This window comes from Carlito syrichta, unplaced genomic scaffold (genome assembly GCF_000164805.1).
Source record: "Carlito syrichta isolate Samal-C Ts95f unplaced genomic scaffold, Tarsius_syrichta-2.0.1 Scaffold316279, whole genome shotgun sequence".
NCBI lineage: Eukaryota > Metazoa > Chordata > Mammalia > Primates > Tarsiidae > Carlito > Carlito syrichta.
Genome location: NW_007260375.1, coordinates 104546 through 109293, shown reverse-complemented (window position 1 = coordinate 109293; position 4748 = coordinate 104546).

Genomic DNA, 4748 nt, shown 5'->3' with positions numbered 1-4748 from the left:
TGTAAGATGGGCCCACGCCCTTCCCAGCTACCACTTAGGAGTGTGGCACGAGACAGGAGGGTGGCAGGACTCCTGGTTTCCTGAGACAAAAACAGGTGAATTTTTCTTCTTTTATTTTAAATTTTGAGTCAGAGTCCCCTCCGTCGCCCAGGCTGGAGGGCAGGGGCACACTCCCGGCCACCACAGCCTCGACCAGCTGTGCTCTGGTGATCCTTCTGCCTCGGCCTTCTGAGTAGCTGGAACTACAGGCATGCACTACCACGCCCGGCTAAAAAACAGGTAAATTTCTCAAGACAGGTCACTGAGACAGTTTCTTCTTCCTTCCTTCCTTCCTTTCTCTCTCTCTCTCTCTCTCTCTCTCTCTCTCTCTCTTTCTCTCTTTCTTTCTCTTTCCCTCTTTCTTTCTCGCTTTCTTTCTCTCTCTCTCTTTCTTTCTCTTTCTCTCTTTCTTTCTCTTTCTCTCTCTCTTTCTCTTTCTTTCTCTCTTTCTTTCTCTTTCTTTCTCTCTCTTTCTCTTTCTCTCTCTTTCTCTCTTTCTCTCTCTCTCTCTCTCTCTTTCTTTCTTTCTCTCTCTCTTTTTCTCTTTATTTCATAAAGCCAAGCACCCACCTGGCCTTTGGGCCAGACCTCAAATTTGGGGTACCCTGCTCTGGTATCAGGGAGACTTAGGTGGGAGCCAGGCATAACGTGGCCTTGGAAACCCCTGTCTTGTCGTGCCGGGGTGAAGCAGCACCGCCCAAAGTCTCTGCAAAGACCCAAACTCCATCCAGGACACTCCCCCCTTTCCACCCTCAGGTGACTAGTGGGAGCCCCGGCATTTTGATTTGGGATGATTTGCTTGTCCCGTTGTAACGGACACAACCACAGCCAGCCGTCACCATGGTAACTTCATGCCGGACACTTTTTTTTTTTTTTTTTTGAGTTGGAGTCTCACTCTGTCGCTCAGACTGGAGTGCAGTGGCCACTCCTGGCCACCGCAGCCTCGACCTGCTGAGCTCCAGAGATCCTTCTGCCTCAGCCTTCCGAGTAGCTGGAACTACAGGCACGTGCTACCACACCCGGCTAATTTTTTGACTGATTGTAGAGATGAGGTCTTGCCAAGTTGCCCAGGCGGGTCTCGAGCCCGCAGGCTCAGGCAATCCACTCACCTCAGCCTCCCAAAGGTGCGGGATTACAGGCTAAGCCACCGAGCCCGGCTCATGCTGGACACTTTGTGCATATGTGGTTTGTTCAAGAAACACATACTAGATGCCAACTGTGTACTGGGGCAGAACAGGTGAGGCATAGCCTGGTGACCTGCCAGGGCAATTCTGCTCAGGCTGCACACGAATGCAGCTGGCAGGGCTGGGTTAGGTGGGTTTTGTGGGCCCCTCATGGACTGGCTCCACGCAGGTGCAGGGCTGTCTCGGGTTGTCTGATCCCCGATCCCGGACCATGGGGGCAGGGGACTAGTGACCTCAGAGTGTGAGACCCCAGTAGGGGATGTGGGGACTAATATTCTTATTTTTTGGTAAAGGCCAGGCCTTTCTAGTTGCCTAGACTGGCCTTGAACTCCTGGGCTCAAGCGATCCTCCTGCCTCAGCCTCCCAAAGTGCTGGGATGACAGGTATGAGCCACCGTACCCGGCTAATATCATTAAAAAACAAAACCGCCCTCTTGGCCCCATTTCCAGAGAAACAAAGTCCCATGACACACAGTGGGCAAAAAGTGAAAAATTAGCTCTGAAGTGGCTCAGAGCTACGGCCGCATGGACCTCGGGGGCTGTCCCACAACTGCCCAAGGATGCCCGGGTCGTGAGTCGCAGTAAACGCATCTGTTCGCCAAGTCAGGCTTGTCTGGGTCAGTCCTTGGTGTCCCAACTTCTTCCCTTTCTTTCCTCCCTCCCTCCATCCCTGCCTTCCTTCCTCTCTCTCCCTCCCTCTCTCTTTTTTTTTTGAGTTGGAGTCTCACTCTGTCGCCCAGACTGGAGGGCAGTGGCCGCTCCCGGCCACCGCAGCCTCGACCTGCTGGGCTCCGGCGATCCTTCCGCCTCCGCCTTCCGAGTAGCCGGATCTACAGGTGCATGCTACCTCACCTGGCTAGTTTTTGATTTATTGTAGAGACGAGGTCTCGCCAAGTTGCCCGGGTGGGTCTCGACCCCGTGGGCTCAGGCCATCCACTCGCCTCAACCTCCCAAGTGCTTGGATGACAGGCTGAGCCCCTGAGCCCGGCATCCCTCATTTTTTCTTTCTTTCAGCCAGGATCTCTCTGTCCCCCAGGCTGGAGTGCAGTTCCACACTCATGGCTCGCACAGCCGCGACCTCCTGGGCTCAGGCCATCCCCTTGCCTCCGCCTCCCAAGTAGCTGGGACTGCAGATGCACACCACCACACCCGGCTAATTTTTCCATTTTTAATTTTTTTGTAGAGACATGTTCTTGCTATGTTGCCTGGGCTGGTCTCAAACACCTAGGCTCGAGTGATTCTCCCACCTTGGCCTCCCAAAATGTTAAGATTACAGGCATGAGCCACCGCATCTGGCTGGAATATTCTTTCTACATGGTCCCGGGTTTTTCCCAAGGATTAATCCATCCTGCCAAGAAGGCATCATTATTATCCTCCTGACGAGGAAACCGAGGCATGGCGAGGACCAGTCATCTGTCTGAGGTCACATGTGCTGGCAGAGCCAAGGCGAGAACCCAGGGGCCCTCACGCCGGACCAGGCACAGCCTTGTCCCCGGGGGGCTCCCGGGATCAGCTTCCCCTTCCTGGTACAGACACACTCCAGGAAGGAGGCCAGGCCTGCACCTCTCAGACTGTCCACCCTGGGGAGCCCTGGGGGTGGGGCATCCGGACAGGGGGACTTTGGCAGGGAGGGGAGGCTGCTGGGGGGTGGAGGAGGGGGAGGCCAGGCCAAGCCTGCAGGTGTGAAAATGTCCCTCCCTGCAGAGAGGTGGCTCCTTCCGCCCATGGGGTGGGCTGGTCGTCTCCCCACCTGTCTAAGAGCATCTGTCCTGTGCTGGCTTTCCTTGGGGCACCTGCTGGGTTCCACCCCCAAAACCCCAGCAGGCAGTTCAGGGAGGGGGAGGTGGGTGCTGACGCCCCCTCCCTGCTGGGTCCCTCTTCCAAAGGCCATGGCGCCGGGCGAGGGGCCACCCTCTGGGTGCTGGAAGCCACCGCTGCTCTCAGGCTTAGGGGTCATGGTTTCCCCACGGCACCCCGTACGCCACACCAAACCACGCTGCTTTTCCTTAAACTTATGCTCACTTTGGGGCCTGATGTTTTGATTTTTTTGTTTTTGGTTTTTTTTTTTTTTGAGTTGGCGTCTCACTCCGTCGCCCAGACTGGAGGGCAGTGGCCGCTCCCGGCCACCGCAGCCTCGACCTGCTGGGCTCTGGTGATCCTTCCGCCTCAGCCTTCCGAGTAGCTGGAACTATAGGCGCGCACTACCACGCCCGGCTAATTTTTTGATTTATGTAGAGATGAGGTCTCGCCACGTTGCCCGGGTGGGTCTCAAACCCACGGGCTCAGGCCATCCGCTCGCCTCGGCCTCCCAAGGCACGGGATGACAGGCTGAGCCACCAAGCCCAGCTGATGTGTTGATTAAGCCGTCACCGAGATGGCCCAGGAGGTGCACCCTGGGTTCCCTGCTGGGACTCTGATGTCAGCGGGGTGGGAGGGATTTGGAGGGAGGCAGGGTGGGAAGGCAGGCGGAGGGGGCCCAGGGAGGCAGGGAGGCCCCAGAGACAGGCTGTGTGCTAACCGCGGAGCTTGTGGGATGGTTGGTTTCACACGTCTACTTGCTGGGGCCACCGAGTGCCCAGGGTGTGGTCAGACATCATTCAGCGCGTGTCTGTGGGGATTTGGGGACAAGCTCAACATGGGACTCAATAGACTGGGACAGGTGGCCTCCCTGGGGTGGGTGGGCCTTGTCCCAGCAGTTGAAGGCCGGAATAAACCACAAAGACCAGGGAAGACGGAGTGACGCCTGCCCAACTGCTGGAGCTGGGATGCTGGTGGTTTCTGGCCTTCAGGTTCAGACTGAAACATCAACTATCCCTGGGCCTCGATCCTGCAGCCTCCACCCAAGAACCTCACAGCCAATTCTTCCTGGGCCTCGATCCTGCAGCCTCCACACTAGACCTCACCATCGGTTCTCCTGGGCCTCAAGCCCGTGGTCTCCACACGAGACCTCACCATCGTCTGTCCTCGAGCCAGCCGATGCGGGCCTTGGAACCTCCCAGCCCCCATGAACACACCCTCCTAGGCATCATCCTGCCATCTGCTGGGGAGGGGCGTGTCGCCCAGGCTGAGGGCCGTCACGCCCCATCTTCCCCACCGCCTCCAGCCCCCTTGTCCTCGCCAGCCCTGGACGTCTTGCAGGAGGGTGCCTGCCGCACCCCGTGGGCAGCCCTGCCGTGCCCCCTCTGAGTCCCACCTGTCCACGGCCGAGGCAGTTCCTGGGCCCGCTGAGGGCTTTACCCAACTCGACGGCGCTCACACCCAACCGTGATGACCAAGTCCGCTGCTCTGGGCTGCAGCACCTGTCTCCGCCTGGAGCAGGGGACGCTCAGCCCGGGCCCGCCCTCCGGGTCCCCGTTCACGCCGAGAGACACTGCTGGGCCCCGGGGACTTGGCCAGGTGGTCGAACCTTGCTGCTGGCTTCGTGAGCTCACCCATGCCCTTATCAGGAGAGCCGGGTGACGGGGAACCCAGCAGGGGACTCACCCACCCGGCCCCCACCCCAGCCCAGCCCGCACCCCCCTTTCCT